At 44.4% G+C, this 21,547-nt stretch overlaps 1 protein-coding gene and 2 long non-coding RNA genes across 12 annotated transcripts in view; 1 reads left to right on the top strand and 2 right to left on the bottom strand.

Annotated features, from left to right (window-relative positions):
• Positions 1–357: 357 nt before the first annotated feature.
• Positions 358–16,702, bottom strand: LOC147249151 (uncharacterized). Of its 3 annotated transcripts, XR_015119406.1 has the most exons (4): positions 16,612–16,702; positions 9,904–9,967; positions 2,041–2,189; positions 358–703 (listed from the first exon to the last, which is right to left on the bottom strand). It is a non-coding gene; the product is annotated as an uncharacterized LOC147249151 (long non-coding RNA). The 3 variants fall into 3 exon arrangements; XR_015119405.1 differs by lacking the exons at positions 9,904–9,967; positions 16,612–16,702 and adding an exon at positions 4,769–5,014; XR_015119407.1 differs by lacking the exons at positions 9,904–9,967; positions 16,612–16,702 and adding an exon at positions 4,412–4,743.
• Positions 16,703–17,811: 1,109 nt separating this feature from the next.
• gdpd5a (glycerophosphodiester phosphodiesterase domain containing 5a) overlaps positions 17,812–21,547 on the top strand; it is a 48,011-nt gene continuing 44,275 nt past the window's right edge. For 2 of the 8 annotated variants that reach the window (XM_086225664.1, XM_086225659.1), the window contains exon 1: positions 17,817–18,189. The gene's annotated coding sequence lies outside the window, so the exon portion shown is untranslated. Of the gene's footprint in view, positions 18,190–18,562; positions 18,580–21,547 lie in introns of those variants that run through there. The other 6 variants (XM_086225667.1, XM_086225663.1, XM_086225660.1 and 3 more) reach the window with 6 other exon arrangements.
• LOC147249150 (uncharacterized) lies at positions 19,063–20,319 on the bottom strand. The gene is made up of 3 exons (XR_015119408.1): positions 20,086–20,319; positions 19,372–19,455; positions 19,063–19,184 (listed from the first exon to the last, which is right to left on the bottom strand). It is a non-coding gene; the product is annotated as an uncharacterized LOC147249150 (long non-coding RNA).

Raw genomic sequence — 21,547 nt, 5'->3', positions numbered from 1 at the left:
CGGGGTTCACCCTGGACAGGTCAGTCCATCGCAAATAGACAACCATTCACACTCAAAGCTACGCCTATGGTCAATTTAGAGTATTCAATCAGCCTAGTCGGCGGCACAGTGTTAGTGCTGTCGCCTCACAGCAAGAAGGTTCCGGGGTTGAGTCACGGCACAGGCATAGGATCTTTCTGTGTGGAGTCTGCATGTTCTCCTTGTTCCTGCAAAGAATTCTTAGATTTATATTACAAGGATAGAGGAAAGTAAGACAAATTGTCAACACCACCACCCTGGGAATTTCACCCAGAGAATTATTGGATTGGACACAAGGCACACAAGTTCGTGGTTACCAGACAATGGCAAGAGACGTGGTTCAAGGTTCAACAATCAGTATTTATTTAAACATCAAATTGCATTTGTTGTCTCTTTTAAAATAGTCATCCTTAAAACACATTCACACTAAAAAAAGAAAAACCTAGTCAGGGCTGGGGCCTAAGTGGCTGGATGAGGGCTATTGCAGGGGAGGGATCCACCAAACAAAAAAAAGGGAAAAACTTCACCAAGTGCATGTACCACACACACCTTGTGAAGAAAAACCTGCACCCCGGGACACAACATGATGGAACAGGAGGATGCCACCACCAGATCACCAGCACCGCCACCAGATCACCAGCACCGCCACCAGATCACCAGCACCGCCACCACCAGCCTCGAGCAACTGAGAAGGGGAAAAGAAATAACACAATTAGTGGGTCTGCAACACATAGAAAAATACTGAAAACTAAACTATAATTACTGGGCATATCACAAACAAATACATCTATCAACTAATAACTGCCCAAATAAAGCAAATTATAATGAGAAAAAAAAACATTAAAACAGTTACCCAAGTGACAGAAAACACAGTCTATTAATTCAATTAAAACAAAGCCCAGGATAAACCCCAAAAAATACAAATAAACCCCAACACGTCAATCGCATCCGTTCACCATAAAAACAAACCCACACACTCTCCCGTCACCCAGTCACACACACATTCAGAGCAGCCAGTCCCGAATAAAACAGATCCGTGTCCGGCCGCGGATAGCGGCTCCAGCGTAATGCTAGCCCTGCACAAGCGTGCAGACAAAGCAATCTTTTAGGGGCTTGGCACAAATACTCCGACGGTCGCCGGTACCGCTGGGAAGGCAGTAACAGATGCAAACGGCAACTCAATATACACAAAGCAGCCAGGTAGACAAAGCAGCAGCGGCTCCAGGAGAGTGTTTGTATTGACAACTGAATAAGACAAAAAAAACCTCAATTAAAATCTACTCGATACACTGGACTAATGTAACTTGTATATTGCTTCATACATATCTTTCAACAGACACAAACACTCAGGAGCGGAGAGAGGAAAAAGAAAAACTCTGGACAGCCGCCTGCATCTACCTTCGACCACACCTGCATCCGCATCTACAACCGCCAGTTCACGCAAACACGAGGGGACGCACAATTCGGACGCAGCCCCGCTGCTGGACACACGGCCTCTACCCCGGAAGTGACCGGTGAGCGCGTGAGAGAGAGATGCTGCGTCCGAATTGCCAAGTAAGTCGGATCGTAGGTCGTAGGATGTCGGAAACCACAACCGGCGTGAGTAGCAACCTAATTCGTAACCTAAATTCCAGCATAAACACGCCCACATTGTAGGTCGGTTCAGGTGCATCCTAAGGAGCTACCTATGGCCCACAATGCACCGCGGACTTCTTCTTCGTCCCCTAAAAACTTGTGGACGCGCAAGCCAAGTTTGCGCCACCAACAGTCTCCCATTCTTATGCAACATGAACATTTATCGTCATTGTTGATGACTAAAGGTGTGTTCACGTTTGGTGTGAACAAAACTTTACAGGTGCGTTAATGTGCTTAATAATAGAGAATGAGCGAAACGTGCGTTCAGAGTGGAGTTCAGTGCGACAGTCAGGCCAGCCCGTGGGGGCTTTCATTGGTGCTGTCTACCTATTTGTGGTATCTGTGCTCTGCCAGCAGAGGTGGTGTTTCACCTCCAATCTAGGGTACCTGAATGGGGCTGCCGTGTTTAGGTTGTAGGAGTAGGCTGTAGCGGTAGGTCGTAGCAGTAGGACATAGGTTGCCACTTGGTAATTCGGACGCAGCCAGAGTGCAGTGGACTGCCAACTTTATACTGGCCGGCCACTGATTGGCTGAACCTGAAACAGAAAAGGAAACCATAGTAACCACGGTAACCACTATAGCCAAAAGTAAGGGGAAAACAAGATAGACTACTCATCTTGCTACAGTAGGTATGAATGTGAGTGTGAATGGTTTTTCGTCTCTATATGTTGGCCCGCGATAGACTGGCGACCTGTCCAGGGTGAACCCTGCCTCTCGCCCGTAGACGCTGGGATAGGCTCCAGCCCCCCCCCCCCCCACGACCCTTAACAGGAATAAACGGAAGACAGTGGATGGATGGAATCAGCCTAGTCCCCTTTTCCGTGTCTTTGAACTGTGGGAGGCAGTCGGAGTACCCAGGGAGAACCCTCACAGGCACAGGGAGAACATGCAAAGTCCACACAGAAAAATCCCATGCCAAAGCCAGGACCCTAAACCGGAACCTTCTTGCTGTGAGGCGACAGTGCCAACCACTGCACCACCGCACCTTGGTCACATTGCATTTACATTCATTACATCTAGCTGTAATGTGGTAACATGATGTATGTTTATGACGTCATCTTAGATGCAAGTGTCAGTACTGGCAATTAGAATTATTGTTGAAAATAGTCTGAAAATCTCACAATTTGATTTCAACTCTCGAGGTCACAATACGATCCAAATCAATTCTTGTTTTAAAAAGTAATAGCAATACAATGCAAACATTTCACTGAAAAAATAAACTGTGCACCTTGAAGAAAGCTGTTTGTTTTTAATGTCTCCAGCCTACCCTAAGGGCCTCGACCTGAATTTTTTATGCCATTTTTTAAAACGCCTCTCGTACTTTTGCAATTTGAATGCAGTACAGATTTCAATAGGTCTCAAAGTAAAAATAATAACACTGAGTTAGTCAAATATACTTTAATACTCATGTTGGGATATTGTTGCAAAACAATAGCATAACAAAATTGACAAATATGGAATTTTTGATGAATTTTTAATCAGTGACGACAGAATTGAGTCTATTAACTAGCTCTAAAGTCTCATTAGCAGACTGACTGTGCTTGCACAAATAACAGCTTCAGTGTATTTAGAGTCTCCTCAGCGATGCATTTAACATATGGAAGTTATGAGGGGATGAGATATAGTTGGCAGACACTTTTTTTCCTGTCTTATCGTAAAAATGCTTACATTGCAAAACTGGAAAAATAAGGACGGTCCTACAATTAGAGAATTTGAAGGCCTTGATGAACTACTACATGTGTATTGAAAGATCAATGTCAGAGGAAAAAAATAAAACGAAACAATTTGATAGTCAATGAAGCCAAATTTATAATGCCCTCTAGAGCAGGGGTTCTTAACGTTTTTGACCTCAGGGCCCAATTTTCCAAGGACAATGTGGCTCGGGGCCTATTCAAAAATTAACTCATCAGAGTATTGGTTTGATTTGTAGTCAATAACTAAGTCATGTCCATTCATAATTTAACAAACTAAAACCTTATGAAATAAATTATGTGATACACTGTGATCATCTCTCAAAGACATTTATTTATATTGTGTATGTATGTGAACCTGACCTGTACATACAACACTGATTTAGATACTCAAAACTGAAGAAAAATTCTAAAAAATAAAATTCTGTGGTAATAAGATAAATACATTAATAATAAAAATTTCCAATTAAATAAATATACTGCAATAAAATATAAAGTGCAAACTAAAATACTGCTAATCAATTTGAATTTGCATGGAAGACTTTGACATTCGGCTGCACGGTGGTGCAGTGTTTAGCACTGTGGCCTCACAGCAAGAAGGTTCTGGGTTCGTCCCGGCTCGGGCGAGGGATCTTTCTGTGTGGAGTTTGCATGTTCTCCCCGTGCCTGCGTGGGTTTTCTCTGGGTTTCCTCCCACCGTTCAACATGCAATTTGGGGACTAGGCTGATTGGATTCTTTAAATTGACCGTAGGTATAAGTGTGAATGGTTATTCGTCTCTGTATGTTGGCCCTGTGATGGACTGGCGACCTGTCCAGGGTGAACCCCGCCTCTCGCCCGTAGATGCTGGGGTAGGCTCCAACCCCCCCGCGACCCTTACTGATAAGGAATAAGCGGAAGACGACGATGGATGGATTTAAACATTCCTCTTTCAATCTGTGACAAATGAATAACAATAACTTAACCTCTCAATTAGAGACATGAACCTGTCTCTCAGACATATGAAAACAATAACTACATTCAGGTTTTTCTTTTTCTTTTTTTCAGACAAATTTTAGGACTTCTTACCTTACTGACAGTTAAGAAGTCCTAAAAGCAGCCACAGCAGCAGGCAGAATTAAATCCTCTGCGATGGTGAACCCAAGTTCACCTCAGTTACGCATTCTTAGTCTGCGCTACACGTCTGGCTACCAAGTGGCTTGCTTTCAAAGCAAATTTAGCGTTTCCAGTCAGTGATACGATGGATCGTTTCTGTATCTGTAGCTCTGCTTCTTTTCTCTTGAAATAATCCACCGGTTTTCCCACAAATTGTAAATTGTGCATGTCTGGTCTCCATATGACGCCTTAATTTTAAAGGCTTCAGTGCTTCGTTGGATTATGTCAGCCCACATTCAACACATTGAGCTGCCGGCTCTTCCTCGCTACCTCCAGTAATAAAGCCGAATCCAATGAAGTCGGGGTTGTACTTGCGCATATTTTTTTTACTTGAGGAGGGGCCGGCTTCACACTCATCTTAATTTTTTCCTTTTCTCGTTATGAACTTCTCCATTTTTTGCTAAATTTTTTTTCAGTTGACGTTATCACAGAAACAGTTGTTGTTGTCATAGAAACAATCTTTCTTATTCTGGTGTCGTGTATTGGAGCGTGTTAAACAACTGGCTGACGCCTCACCGCCATCAAGTGGTGGGAAGCTGCATTGCAGTCATGCGGCCCACCAGTGAAGAACTGAAGGTTTTTTGCGGTCCACTCGTTGGCGCTCGCCTTATGGTTAAGAATCACTGCTCTAGAGCATGTCCTTAGAACCCCCTTCCTTCCCTTTTTTTCTGTTTCTTCTTGTCTTTTTGTCAGGTGTATTTGTGTGTGGGGGTGTCATAGTCTTGAACGTGGATCAGCATTGAAATTGAAGCTCAAGGGGCTCTTTTTTCAAGAGAAATTTTGTGTGGGTTGGGTGGGTTAAAGGATGCGGGGTGGGATACGTGGGGTGGATGAAAGGGTGGGTTGGGTGGGGGGAGGTGGGTTGGTAGGGGTGGGTCTGTATAATTAATTTATCGAGGGAAGCATTGAGTGTAAAATCACAGATGGAAGTCTGGTGTTACTCTGATTTTGATGAAATTTTGAAATTGTTCCTTTTGTTGTTGTTGTTTTGACGTACTTCCTGGTACCTAACTATGACGACCCACAGAAAATAATACCCCCACCCCCCAAAAAATGGCATCTCCAGGTCTGAAAGGACAGCTGTACAACACTGTATTGTGGAATACAGTGTAAAGGCACAAATAGCACACAATGTGAGTACAAATATGATATAATCGGACTCCTGAGTTTGAATGTTTTATAACCAGTCATCAAATAAAAGCCCAGATCAGATAGAGACTTTCTGGTAAGTGATTCAACACTTCTGACTCAACACCAGGAATATGATATATTAAGTATTATAGAAAAAAATACAAAAAACCAGGTGTTGACAAAAACTCAACATAATCTCAAAGTTTGATGTTGAAGACATCAGCTTGGAGTGAGGAGTGTGGGTACTGAATTCTCAGGCTGCATTTTTGCAATGTATCTCTTTTTTGACCTCGATGTCAATTGTTCCCTCCCCATGCTTGGGAGGGACTCACTCTGTGTTTGGAAGTAGATCGAGCCACAGGATGTCACAGAAAAGGCGGATGCATATCCCGTTCAACACTGCCACTGTTCTCTACTGCTTTTGGGTTTGGTGAGAAATACATTCATTCATCCACAATAGAACATCTACTTATACACTCACAGAGTATGGATCTGTTTTACTGCAGTTGGAAGTGTTGCTTTGTTAATGTGAGGATCTACTGCAGTTTTCAAATGTGCTCTCCTCAATGATCTGAACAATTCTGCAAGTTTGATGCATGTCAGGATGTCACAGTATTTCAATAATTTACCATTGTCTTTCAACAAAGTGCAGAGGCTTTCCAATAAAACAAAATTTATCTGTCATTTGTTTTTTCAAGCCAGGTAAATGCTTATCTCCCAAACTCAATGCATCAGTTTATAACTCTTCCCACAAATTCCCTATACACAAAATAAACTGTTATGCAGTCATGATTATTTGATGTGTTTGAAAGAAAAAAATAAGATGCAAAAATCCTTGAATGGTCACCTACTGTTTTCACTCATTAAAAAAATCCAGAATATATGAAAAGGAAAAAAGCTACTTGGACTTTGATTGGCTTCAAAGATAATTTGCATAAATACATAAATTACCTGTGAATAAAGTTTTTTTAAAGTTTGAAGTTATACAAGCGTTTATTACACACACGTGCACACGCACACACACGTACACAAACACACAACCATATGCACTCTCAAACACACACACTAACACACACTCATATGCGCACTCAAACACACACATACACACACATTGTGTGTAGTTATTTATTCCTGCATGCCCTTATTGTTCTGTTTCGGCACACCTTATCCTAAGATTGTTTTACATCAATATTGCAATTTATTGAATATAGCTGCACTGATATTTTGGTACCCAGCGGTGTTTTTTTCATCTTTCAACCTCCTACAGTAACTTGGGTGAACAGGTTTATTTGAAGCTTGAATCCTCTTGGAGAATCATTCCTAAAACCCAACTTGATTACACTGATCAAATGATGAACATCTATATCAATATAGCTGGACCACAATTTTCCATATTTTGGCTCTCTGACCACGACTCAAGCCATTTATTGGGCTACACATAGTTGTTTGCCTCTCATGTGCCCGAACACAGCAGGAAATGTATTTCTGGTACCCTCTGATGGCATATGATGAACTTCATTTGAGTAGTGGGACTACTTAACATGGTGATATTGCTGTAATTCCCCCTCTGACTTACAACATCCTCCTCCCCCTCATCCTCATCATTATCATTTTTGAAAGGTGAGAAAGTGAGATTATGTTGATAACAATGTAATGAGTCCCATATCACATACAAATGTTAACATGTAAAGCAAATTTTGAATCACCAAATGTGACATTAACATAACTTGTGGAAATTTCATCAGCAGTAAAGTTGCTAATTGAGTGACAGTCTGTGGCCCAGGTAAATTGTTTGGGATTAAAGGGATCTGATGTAATTATCCCAAGCTAAGGGTTAATCTCTGACAGTTGGGCCTGGAATAGACCTGACTCATCTGCTCTGCCTCTTAACCAGGTATTAGCAATACATAGACCCAGTGATGTACTAATGCATTTTGCCAACCCATTCAAAATAGTTAATTCTAGTGTGCTATTAGGGATTTTTCTCAAACTAAAAATACAGGGAATGTTTTCAGTTTACATATTATCATAGAGTATACTTAAAATACTTAAGTATCCTTGGTTTATACTGAGAGGTTTTGGGGAAGTCTGTTTGGCTTACTCTTGTACTTTATGTTTTGGTCAAGATGTACTTATGATTATTGTACCACCTGTGTCTCGTTCCCCCTGTGTATTTAACCTCTGTATTCCCCATTGTCTCTTGTTGTTGTTTGGTAAACAGTAAAATGTAAATGGACTCAGTTTTATGTAGCACTTTTCTAGCAGCACTCAAAGCGCTTTACAGTGTCATCTCATTCACCCATTCACACACACACTCACGGTGAAGGCTGCCATGCAAGGTGCTAACCTACTCATCAGCAACAATTATGGTTTCAGTATCTTGCTCAAGGAAACTTTGACATGATCACCGGGGTTGAAGATTGAACCAGCAACCCTTCAGATGCTAGACGGCCACTCTACCCCTGAGCCATGCCACCCGTTTCATTTTGTCTCCATCCTAGTTATGCTCTGTGTTTCCTCATTGTGGTCCCAGCTGTTCCATAAGTTTAATTTTCAGCCTTGTTAGGGCCTGAGCCAGAAGGTACTTCTGGCGAAGACCCTATTATGTTTGCTCGGCAGAGCAACACATTAGCAGCACTAAAAACACTAAAAACACACACTAAACAGTGTCCCAGGCCCCCCCAACACCCATTAGGCAACTGGGTCAGACGGCCCGGAGCCAGTTTTCACATACACACCCATTCAAAACCTGGTATTATACTGTTCTTGCTCTCAATGAGTGCGCGCTATATGCGCATAATTCGCATAACGCGCATAATCTAATTTGACCCCCTGAACATGCATGAAATTCGCTGAAATTCGGCACAATCGTTCGGTATGTCTCAACATTCACTAATCAAAAACAAAAACGCCGCAAAAGTCTATAGCGCCACCTAGGGAGCCACACAAAAAAAAGATAATTTTTTTTAATTTCGCGCGCTATAACTCCTCACACAAAACTCCCACAAACATGGGACCAACACCTTTGGACTCGTCTCATCAAGACGAACAATTCTTACACTCTGACCCCTCACCTATCTCCAACAGAATGTCCACAAATTGGACAAAACTGTCAAAATCAGGACTTTTTTTACTCCCCGAACAAAATCTATCTCCTCCTAAACCGTAAATGCCAGGGCTTCCAAACTTTCACACATTACTCTCCCAACTGTGCTGATTAAAAGTTCAGTAAGAATAATATACTACGCGCTCGGTTCCCATTTTATAAGCCGTCAAAGTCGGGGAGACACGTTTCACGCTTACAATGGAAGTCAATGGGGAGGCCGTGTCCTCTCATGGTACATACTCTCGAACAAATGCTTCTCACGTCTATACCATACATCGCACAGCTTTTAAAAACATATCACTGTATTCCTGACAAAAATCCCTACAAAAATATGGTATTTTGTGTTACTTTTGACCAACGTAGGCCGAGTTATTCAGCTTTTACACACTACATTTCTCTTAATCCTCCACTCTCTCCACTCTAGCACAGATCAAAGAAAGTGGAGCGGGGGAGGGGTTCTTAATGGGCCAGCTGGCAGCTCTGCTCTCAGCTCTGCTCTCCACTCTGACAGAGATGGCAGAGAGCGAGCAGAGAAGGGAGGGGCTCTTAAAGGGCCGGCTCTCAGCTCTGCAGTCACACTGTGCAGCGAACTGAGGCTCGTATCTCCTAAACTACAAGGCCTAGGGATTTGCCGATTACACCGTTGGATTCGGGCCGGTGTCAAGGACGCGGCCGTAGGCCGCGCGGGGGCTCAGGCCCTAACAACGCTGCTTGCAGCTTTAATTTTATATTGGTTTTGTTTTTACTTTTACTTGTCCAGGACTTAGGCCTGTCGACCCCTTTTGTTTGATGCTTTGTTTTTTCCCTTCTGTTTGTAGTTTGTACTCTTGTGGTGTCTTGCCTTTTTAATATCAAATAACTTTGCTTGAACGCTGTCTGCTGGGTGTTTGGGCACTGAAAGGGTCGCCTCGGCATTTTGACCCACGCCCGCCGACCCTCCAAGCAACCCAGGTGTTCAGCGGCTCGCCTCAGCTCTGCTCGTCTCGCCTGCAGTGGGAAAAAGGCACCCCGCGTTGTCGCAGGTTTCCTGCGATATGACCTGTTGACATAGCTCTACCTTCCTGTTGCATTCTGATTTTGTCACTGTGCCGCCTGTCAGGTTGTCCTTGTGGAAGCTCTGGAAAAAAAAATATTGGGCTGGGCTGCACTGCGAGAGCTGCTCACTCACCTCTCAATAAAGTTGTTGCCCTCTGCCATAAGAGCAGTCTTCCTGTTGATGTACCCAGGACTCTCTGAAAAGCAGCAATTTCATTCCCTTTTTTCAAACAATTTACATGTGTATGATCTTACATGAATTAATCTACGTCATGCTTGGGAACTCCCACCAATCGGGGAACCCTTACGTGAACTGCGCAAGCGTGATGGTGTTTATAAACAATTTGTATAGCGATCTTGCACATCATCACAAAAGTGCAATGCACACAACGACAATGCTAAAGTTCGATTCAATGACATCCATACTGTTGTTTGTTTACCTCATGACATCGTCAGTGCGATGAGATGAGAGATGAGAGAGAAAAACACAGGCATGCAGCCCTCACAGCGGGAGCTCAGACCCGCATCTGCTGGAAGTTCCTCGAAGTATTCCTTCCACAGTCCAATTATCTCCCCAGCTGACATCAGCAGCCTAGCATCCCCTCTGTACACGGAGTGGGCAAGTTGTCGCCCGAGACGTTTGTTTTTTCCCAGTTTGCAAAATTGTGGTGATCCTTTGCCTTTTGAATATTAAATGCCTTTGTTTGAATGCTGTCAGCACTTGTGTCCTGTTTTTCCCCACTTATAAACTGTGACATTGTATATTGTACAGTCAACATAATTGCACAGTGAAACCAAGGCCTGAAGCAGTTCAATCACTGATGCTGCCATTACTTGACTTCAAATGAACCAGAAATGCACTACATAGAACACATGGCCTCAATGGTGCACTTCTTTTTGAATGCAATTTAATTGCCTATATCCATGATTGGCTGCACGGTGGTGCAGTGGTTAGCACTGTGGCCTCACAGCAAGAAGGTTCCGGGTTCGAGTCCTGGCTCGGGCACGGGATCTTTCTGTGTGGAGTTTGCGTGTTCTCCCCGTGTCTGCGTGGGTTCTCTCCGGGTACTCCGGCTTCCTCCCACAGTCCAAAAACATGCAATTGGGGACTAGGCTGATTGAATACTCTAAATTGACCGTAGGTATGAATGTGACTGTGAATGGTTGTTCGTCTCTCTATGTTGGCCCTGCGATGGACTGGCGACCTGTCCAGGGTGTACCCCGCCTCTCGCCCGTTGACGCTGGGATAGGCTCCAGCCCCCCCCGCGACCCTTAATGTGTCGGAATAAGCGGAAGATGACGATGGATGGATATCCATGATTCCCAAACTGGGGTATTTGTCATAGTTGCATCATAATGTAAAAAACAAAAAACAAAAACCCATTCCCAGACCCATTCCATCTCCTCCTACTTACTGGCTCTGATCCTGAACCATGTCACTCCAAATGTTTAGCCAATCAAAGAGAGCCATGGGCTGGTCTTCTGGAAATGCCCAACCATTAGGCCTTTGACAATTTCCTCTTTAGATGAAAAAGGCCCTTGAAGTGAGTGGTTGAAACAATTTCATGTCACTCCTGTGGGTGCAGCTGTGGACACAGAACTTCCACTGGCCTCTTTCATCTTCCTATCATATCTAAGATCAGACACATCCTGTCTCAAAAAGATGCAGAAAAACTGGTCTCTCCGTTTTTTTCACTTCCAGGCTGGATGACGGCAATTCTTCCCGATAAGGTTGCATCAATAAGTCCCTAAACACTCTCTTGCTGGTCCAAAATGCAGTTGCCAGTATATTGAATATTTGCGTATTAAGAACCAGTAGAAGACTGTACTGGCCTCTCTGTATTGGCTCCCTGTCAAATTCAGAATACAATTCAAAATTGTCATTCTAATATAAAAAGCCCTCAACAAACAGTAACCTGACAGAGGTCATAGTCCCTTATTATCTATCTAGAACTCCTTGCTCCCAGGATCCAGGGTTACTTGTGATTCCTTGGGTATCTAATAGCAGAATGGGAGCCAGTGCCACAAATCATCAGGCTTCTCTCCTGTGGAATCGTGTCCCGGTTTTGGTCCAGGAATCAGATACCCACTCTTAAATTTAAGAGTCAACTTAAAACCTTGCCTGTTGCCTTTTTGATAAAGCTTTTAGTTAGGGCTGGCTTGGCCCTTAGTTATGCGGCTAAAGGCTTAGACTGCTAGGGGATCTCCCATGATACAGTGGACTTCTCTCTCACTCTCTGTCTTCACTATCCTCCTGTACTCATACTTGGTCCTAATGTGTCCTCTTCTCCAGAGCCTTTGTGCTTCCCCATTTCCCAGATCCCTGACTAATGCTGTTGGGGGAGGCTACAGACTTGAAAAGGCTCAAGCTGCCACCTTTGACATCAGTATTAGTACTAGTTCTAGTCTTCGTCTTCGTCGTCCTCCGCTTCATCCGGTGGGTCCGGGTTGCGGGGGCAGCAGTCTCAGCAAGGAAGCCCAGACTGCCCTCTCCCCAGCCACTTCAACCAGCTCTTCCGGGAGGATCCCAAGGCGTTCCCTGGCCAGCCGAGAGATATAATCCCTCCACCGTGTCCTGGGTCGGCCTCGAGGCCTCCTCCCAGTTGGACATGCCTGGAAAACCTCCAGAGGGAGGCGCCCAGGAGGCATCCTCATCAGATGCCCGAACCACCTCAACTGGCTCCTCTCGACATGGAGGAGCAGCGGTTCTACTCTGAGTCCCTCCCGAATGACTGAGCTTCTCACCCTATCTCTAAGGGAGAGCCCAGCCACCCTGTGGAGGAAACTCATTTCGGCCGCTTGTATTCGCGATCTTGTTCTTTCTGTCATTACCCAAAGCTCATGACCATAGGTGAGGATTGGAACGTAGATTGACCGGTAAATCGAGAGCCTCGCCTTTTGGCTAAGCTCCCTCTTCACCACAACAGACTGGTTTAGCAACCGCAAGACTGCGGATGCCGCCCCAATCCGCCTGTCAATCTCCCGCTCCATCTTACCCTCACTCATGAACAAGACCCCGAGATACTTAAACTCCTCCACCTGAGGTAAGACCTCCCCCCCGACCCAGAGTGGGCAAACCACCCTTTTCCGGCTGAGGACCATGGCCTCAGACTTGTAGGTGCTGATTCTCATCCCAGCCGCTTCACATTCGGCTGCAAACTGTCCCAGCAAGAGCTGGAGGTCGTGGCCCGATGGCGCTAAGAGGACTACGTCATCCGCAAACAGCAAAGACGACATCCTCCCCCCACCAAACTCAACCCCCTCCACCACCCGGCTGCGCCTAGAAATTCTGTCCATAAAAGTTATGAACAGAACCGGTGACAAAGGGCAGCCTTGGCGGAGTCCAACCCTCACTGGGAACAAGTCCGACTTACTACCGGCCACACGGACCAGACTCTCACTCCTCCGGTAGAATGACCGAATGGCCATCCACCCCGTACTCCCGGAGTACCCCCCACAGTATGCTCCTGGGAACACGGTCGTAAGCCTTCTCCAAGTCCACAAAGCACATGTGGACTGGTTGGGCAAACTCCCATGCCCCCTCCAGCAACCTAGCGAGGGTGAAGAGCTGATCCATGGTTCCATGGCCAGGACGAAAACCACACTGCTCCTCCTCAATCTGAGGTTCGACTATCGCCCTGACCCTCCTCTCCAGTACCCTGGCGTAGACCTTACCAGGGAGGCTGAGAAGTGTGATCCCCCGATAGTTGGAACACACCCTCTGGTCCCCTTTCTTAAAGACGGGGACCACCACCCCGGTCTGCCACTCCAAAGGCACTTCCCCCGATGTCCACGCAGTGTTGCAGAGACATGTCAGCCAAGACAGCCCCACTACATCCAGAGCCTTGAGATACCCAGGGCAGATTTCATCCACCCCTGGGGCTCTGCCACCGCGGAGTTGTTTAACTGCCTCGGCGACTTCTGCCCCGGAGATTGGACGACCCCCTCCCCCAAGCACTCCCCAGACTCTGTCTCCTCCACGGAGTACGTGCTGGTGGGATTGAGGAGTTCCTCAAAGTATTCCTTCCACCGCCCAATTATCTCCCCAGTTGACGTCAGCAGCCTCCCACCCCCACTGTAAACAGTGTGGGCAAGTTGCCGCCTTCCCCCCCTGAGGCGACGGACGGTTTGCCAGAACCTTTTTGGAGCTGACCGATAGTCGTTCTCCATGGCCTCACCGAACTCTTCCCATGCCCGAGTTGTTGCTCCTCCTGGAACCGTCACCTTACCGTGGTGGAGGAGTTTTAGTGCCCTAGTGACCCTAGGAGCTATGCTGTCGGGGGCATTTTGCCCCTGGTAGGGTCACCCAAGGCAGACTGGTCCTAGGCGAAGGGCCAGACAAAGAACGGTTCAACAGACCCTTCATGGAAAAACCAGCAAGTGCTACATGTACCCTGCCCGGGGGGGCACCGGGGCCCCGCCCTGGAGCCAGGCCCGGGGTGGGGGCTCAAAGGCGAGCGCCTGGTGGCCGGGCCTTGGTCCGTGGGGCCTGGCCGGGCCCAGCCCGAAGAGGAGACACAGGCACGTCCTCCCTTGGACTCACCACTCATCGGGGGAACCGGAGGGGTCCGGTGCAATGTGGTTTGGGTGGCAGTTTCAGGCGGGTGCCTCGGCTGTCTGAACCACAGACATGGAAGCTGGCTTTTGGGACATGGAACATTACCTCTCTGGTGGGGAAGGAGCTGGAGCTGGTGGAAGAGGTTGAGCGTTACCGGCTAGATATAGTCGACCTCACCTCGACACATAGCTCTGGGTCCGGAACCCGAGTCCTAGAGAGGGGTTGGACTTTCTCTTTTGCTGGAGTTGCTCGGGGTGAGAGGCGGAGGGCGGGGGTGGGCTTTTTGGTTGCCCCTCGATTCTCTGCCTGTACGTTGGGGTTTACCCCCGTGGACGAAAGGGTTGCTTCCCTGCGCCTTCGGGTCGGGGAACGGGTCCTGACTGTGGTCTGCGCATATGCGCCGAACACCAGTTCAGAGTACTCACCCTTTTTGGAGTCCTTGGGAAGGGTACTGGATGGTGCCCCGGCTGGGGACTCCATTGTCCTACTGGGAAACTTCAACGCTTACATGGGCAACGACAGCATGACCTGGAGAGGTGTGATTGGGAGGAACGGCAGGTCCAACCTGACCCCAATTGGTGTTCAGTTATTGGACTTCTGTGCAAGTCGCAGTTTGGCCATAACGAACACCATGTTCGAGCATAAGGATGCCCACTGGTGCACATGGCACCAGGACACCCTAGGTTGCAGGTCTATGATCGATTTTATTGTCGTATCATTTGACCTGCGACCGCATGTTCTGGACACTCGGGTGAAGAGAGGAGCTGAGCTGTCAACTGATCTCCACCTGGTGGTGAGTTGGATCAGATGGCAGGGGAAGATGCCGCGCAGACCTGGCAGGCCCAAACGAGTAGTGAGGGTTTGTTGGGAACGCCTGGCAGAAGAACCAGTCAGAACGATCTTTAACTCCCACCTCCGGCAGAACTTTGACCAGAACTACTAGTTCTCGTAGTACTCATAATAGTATTCTCACTACTGTACTAGCATTAACATCGGCATTGTGCTTGTATTGTATTTGCCAGCACATAATTACATATATTACTTAAGTGTTATGAGATAGCTAATGTGATTTGGAGCTTTACAAATAAACTTACTTGACTGGCCTAAAACATCAGAGAAACCCTGAAAGATGCTTTTCATTTTTAAAGAATGTGACGTAATCCACAACATTAATTAGCTGACCTCTCAATTTCGACATTATATACACATCTATCATTAGAGCCTTAGTGCTCATTTTAACTCAACAGAAAATCCTTGTCAAGCATCTCTAAACCTTCTCACTACACCCATTAGTTTTGCGTGGTGAATTCCAAGAAACTCAGAGACTTCCTAGAGGCTGGATTAAATCCAACCCACCCTCTTTAGGACAGCCCCCAACAGAGAAGTTTAATTAAACTCTTGCTTATCCCCTGTAAATCTTTCCCTACTGAAATCTCCATCCACTTGTAATCTGTGATGTACTTGATTTCAAATCTTCGCCGAACTGGTCTGTCAAATTTATTCTCACTGTTTAACCTTCAGTACCAAGAACCCCATCTAAAAAGAAATAAGTCTGAGACCATTAAAAGCATCATGAAAAATGCTGGAAAAGTGGAGTGGGACCAATGCAACGTCATCAGACGCCTGACTTGGGAGAGCAAAGTTGGAAGTCACTGGCCCACTGAGTGTTTGGTAATTGGTTGGGTGTTTATATGATCACAGTATTAGCAAAATGCTAAGCTCCTTGGATGTCTCCACATTTACATTTCTCCTTCCATCCATCCATCTATTTTCTTCCGCTTACCCTGTTAAGGCTTGCGAGGGGGCTGGAGCCTATCCCAGTAGCTTTCGGGCGTGAGGCGGGGTTCACCCTGGACAGGTCGCCAGTCCATCGCAGGGTCAACACATAGAGACAGAACCACACTCACAGTCATACCTACAGTCAATTTAGAGTGACTAGTTCCCATTTGTATGTCTTTAGACTGTGGGAGGAAGCTAAAGTAGAGAGAACCCATGCAGGCAAAGGGAGAACGTGAAAACTCCACACAGAAAGATCCCACGCCCGAGCCAGGACTCGAACCCCGAGCCTTCTTGCTGTGAGACAACAGTGCTAACCACTGCACCACAGTACGCACTTTACATTTTGCCTCCTTTGTTTTTCTTATAAATTGGGGTTATAAAATCATCCAAATCCAGATGTTCTATGTCAGGTATGATCTCTCACAGGATATTCCAGTAACACACACAGTACAGAGGCAAATACGTATGTGAACAAGCATGCTCAAAACACAGCCGTTGTCTCACCTGTGACACTCATCTGGTGTATAGCTCTGCAATGCCACAATGTCACAGACAGCTGCGTCTCCCTCAGCATTGCTATTCATATCGTGCATCTGTGGGCAGTACTTCCTGTAGCATGCTATCGTTCTATATAGAGTCTTTCTTTGATAATTCTCATGAATGTCAGTGATTTCATGTCACATGATACATTTAATTCATATGTAGTTTGGACATGAACTCTGCGTATCTGAAAGTAGAGAGAGAGAGAGAGAGAGAGAGAGAGTGAGAGAGAGAGAGAGAGAGAGAGAGAGAGAGAGAGAGAGAGAGAGCTCACCTGGCCTGTTTAATTTTAAAAATGTGTCTTGACTGATCTGCTCTATTCTTTCCAGGAGAGGGCTTTCATAAAGCTAATGGCTGCTTTCCACAAGTCAGTCTTTTCTAAAACTTTTAATATAATTTTGCCCGATTCCACTGGGTCTCTGGTTTAAATGTATAATTTATTTGAAAAATAAACAGAACTAGTTAAAATATAGTATGTTGGAACACAACAAGATTCTTCAAATAACTTTGAATGAATGATATTTGTATTTGAGTTTGAACTCTGCATCTCTTCAAGAAAGATGAAAGATGTGTTTTGGCCCCAGTTTAACTCGGGTGGATGTCTATCCACCCAGCAAGCCCTAAACGAATTGACATACATGCGGTTAGGAGTCTATGAATCTGTGCTTGATTACTCCTCCTCTACAACCAGAGGTATGTCTTAATAGAATATAATTATATAATAGTATAATTGTAAGAACTGAAATTAAATTGTAAGAATGGAATATGTACAAATAATTGAATGTTCAGATATAAATACAATTTCAAAGCAAATTAATTCAGTTTCAAGTTTATTGCAACATAGTTCCAAATATACATTTTTCCAATTTATGCTATCAAATCCAGTTTTAAATACAATGATTCAAGGTGCTTACTTCAAATTCAAATATAAATAATTACAATTCCGTTTCAAGTGATAGATTTTTCCCAGTCCATAACTTCAATTAAAGCAATTTGACAAAGACTTCTCGTGCTCGCTCTTCGAAGCTTTCAAAATACCCAGACCGCCACTGTAAATCCTCCTGCCTTAATATCACCTGCGACATGAGGTCGATCTCCACTAGAAAAAAAGAAAAAAACGCCCTCTCTGCCGGACTCGAGGATTATACGACGTCAACACAAGGTTTGGAAGTGAACATTTTTTGTAGTGTGCGCCACGGCTCCACCCACACAGCGTCAGGATTACAGTTTTATCTTTAGTATGAACACACGTCAATTGCGTCTTTATTGAGTGGAGAAACTATGCGCTAAAACACCGCTTCATACACAGTTTCCTACAGTGGAGGCTGCGAGGCACCAGGTGTTCGAGCAGCCGAGAAAGTAACCTGATGATAGCGATCGTTTCGTCTCAATGGCTCACTGAAAGTTGATTCCTACGCTATCAAGAATCCTTCAAGTCCATCTTTGAATATACATCAATTATGCCAACATCAACAGGAATAATTGAGTAACCGAGGGCTCCTCAACATTGTCCCGGAGTGAAAAGGTTGTCGTGGAGAAAAGGTAAATGTGTGTGCGCACTTGATCGGATTATTTTCCTGTAATCTCATGTACTGTCACTTGCCTCAGGTGTTTTGGTTTTGCTGGCTTGACACACAATCACAGTCATATTCACCCACTGGGTTCCGTTTCAGAAAGAAGGTTCCAAAAATGTTGAGCCTATGAGAGTTGATTTATCCTCGGATGGGAAACTCTTGAGTTTTCAGTTCCAAAACAGCTGATAGGAGTTCATTACATAAATTAAGTAGGTTCGTTTTCACTTACATCAGTGTGCCACGACTAGGCCTATAAAAAGCTAGCAAAGGAGCCCTAATATTCAGATTTCCCATGGCATTAGCTAATTTCAAGGGGCACATATACCTTTCCTCTCTTGGAATCAGAAACAGACATAACGTGAGTATGAATATATTTTTTTGGGAAAAAAGTCGCTCCAATGACAAAGGACCGAGTGAGAATTGGTGTGGAAGGAAATTGCGACTGGAGTCAATGGTATATTTGAATGTAGTCTGAGCATAATTATTTAATCCTTTGTATAATTTGCAAGTGAAAACTATAAACCTAAAATGTATTTAGATTTAGTTGCAGTCCTGCAGAGGTAAAATTGCAAAATAAAACAGAATGTGAAGAAAAAAAAACATGTCGAAATTACATTATTCTTATCCCCTCAAACAAACATAAGGTACCGCAATGGTTTCAAGACAAAAAAAACGTATATGTTAATATATTCAAATGACTTAAACAAAGGAATATATCCAAGAATGCAAACATTAATATGAACAACTACCTGCCCTTTTGGAAACATTATTAACATAATAAAAATATTAACAAAGTCACTCAGTCCTCCTCGTGAAAAAAATATTTTTACTTCAACAACATGTACTGATAAATTGCTAAGTTCAATGGAATTAATTAATATTTTAATGCTGCAGGCTGTATCTCAGTGAAAGGAGCCGGAGTGCTGGATGTGGTGGCACTGGATGACGATGATTGACCTGCAGCTGTATACAATCAGAACATCCATGCTGTTGTACTGCATATAAAGTAGCACTGTACAAATAAACTTAATTTTATTAAAACCTGCATTTAATTAGTTACAATGTGTATTTGTAAAATTCAACATAAATAATAATGGCAACAACAATAATAATGACATAGCAGTGCACAAGTGAACTTATCTGAACTGACCTGGTTTAAAGTGTGGCGTAGATGGGAGATCAGATGTTTCTTCTCCAGTAGCTGGGGGCTTCTGAAGATATTTCCTGAGTGCATCTGGACAGTTATAGAGTAGATATTAGCCTATTACAAGCAAAAACATGTAGCTGTAGAGTAGAACAAGTAACGACTGTATCCGGCACCAGCTGCATGTTCAAACTTAGTTTGAACTAAGTTATAACCAAGTTCAAAATTGTTGATTTATGCATTTCTGAAATAAAAGCTTGCACCACTGACATAAGTTAGCAACATAACTCTAGTACCAACTAAGGGTATGTGTGTGTGAGTGAATGGGGCAAAGGAGATGAATGAGGGAGGGGGTTTGCGCTGCAGTGTCCAACCGCTGTGGCAGACACATGATGATTACTGTAGCAGTTGGATTCCTGGTTCCTCCACGTGGATCAACTGGGCTTGGGATAGCTCGCCATCACCAATCAACCCAAGAGAAGCCCTGGCCTGGTCAACATAAGGCCAGAGCCCTTAACTGCTGCAGCATGTCTCACCACCACTGCATCAGCTGATTGCCAACACGCTACATGCTACGTCAGGGAAATGCAAAACTAACAACCACACTCGTTGGGCCCTGTGGCTAACAGTGCAAGTGAAAAGAAAACAATATTTTAAGTACCAAGTGCTAAAGTAAAGTACATAATAGTAAACAAATAGCAAAAAGGCTAAACAACTCACCAATTCAAGCAATCAGTATGCAACAGGTGTCAGACCTCGACAATCAACTATTAACAGCTTTCCAACTTCAACAATTGCCTCGACAGCCAGCGGACATCTGGAGTCAATAACCAAAGTGACTGTTAATGGACATGTAAAACCATAAATTGTGACAAACACCAGCAGCTTTTTACTATCCTGCAGCCACTCCGCTCTGTGCATCAGCCTCCATTCATCTAACATTGAGAGCATCTGCTACCTGTAAATAGTGGAGGTGTTCAGCTGATTGGCTGTGCGCTAGTCACATGATCACATGATTGACATCTGAACTGCTTGCTGAGTGTTTTATGCTAGTTATTTGCTCTTTTATCACCTGAGTTTCTCCATCCATCCATCCATTTTCTATCGCTTATCCTGTTCACGGTCACAGATAGAGACAGACAACCATTCACACTCACAGTCATACCTATGGTCATTTTGAATATCCAATCAGCCTAGTCCCCCAGTACCCGGAGAGAACCCACACAGGCACAGGGGGAACATGCAAACTGTCACAGAACTCACTAATAGTAAAACATTTCTGCCATGCAGCCCAACTGCTGCCAATTTGCAACCCAACCCAATTTAGTGTAGACCTAATTTATTGATATATTTCAATATCAGTCTAGCTTACAACAATGTGCTACGATGCCAAGTGGTGCTCACATCTCTGGTGCAGGCCAGTAAGTGCAGAAATCTGTTTTTGTGGATAAGTTAGTGTTAGCCATTATCACTGATATTTGTCAGTGGGTTTTCAGCACACGAAAGAGCAGTTATCCAGATAGCTAGATATTCAGTCTCATGTCCTTCAACTTGTACTGTTATCTGAGTCCAATACCGGTAGTTATCGTAGCATTATTATGTATTATTAACTTAATTCAGTTATTGCTACTGAGCTAGCTATCTGCTACAAATGAAACATCTAACGACATTACACACAGAACGGTATTTTAAGCTAACATAAGACTACATACCTCTATATCAGACTTTCTTGTCCTTCCTCCACGGTGAAAATGTATTTGCTTGCTTTCTCTCTTTTTTCTGTATTTGTTCATTTGTAACCTCTGGAAAAAAAATATGGTGGGGCGCCAAGGGCATATTTTTATTATTTATTTTATTTATTTATTTAAAAAAAATTTCCCCACATGACTATGTACTGTAGCTGGCTCTAGCTTTTAAGCTTAAGCTGGCCCTACTGTAAATTAAAGTCTGCTGAAACGCACTTGACTCTGACTGACTGACTGACTGACTGAATGAATGAATGAATAAATCAATGAAGAAAGGAAACGACATTCCTGGCTTTTGAAGGGAGGAGACAGATAAATTCAAAATTTACTGAAGAAGGCAAGGCAAGGCAAGGCAATTTTCTTTGTATAGCCCGTTTTCACAAACAGTTTGTCTCAAAGGGCTTCACATGGCATCATAACAACATCCTCTGCCCTTA

Source organism: Aulostomus chinensis, chromosome 15 (genome assembly GCF_037954235.1).
Source record: "Aulostomus chinensis isolate RoL2024-O1b breed Wild chromosome 15, RoL_Achi_v1.0, whole genome shotgun sequence".
NCBI classification, from domain to species: domain Eukaryota; kingdom Metazoa; phylum Chordata; class Actinopteri; order Syngnathiformes; family Aulostomidae; genus Aulostomus; species Aulostomus chinensis.
The sequence above is the reverse complement of the archived record's forward strand: the minus strand, read 5'-3'. Positions and strand labels throughout refer to the sequence as shown.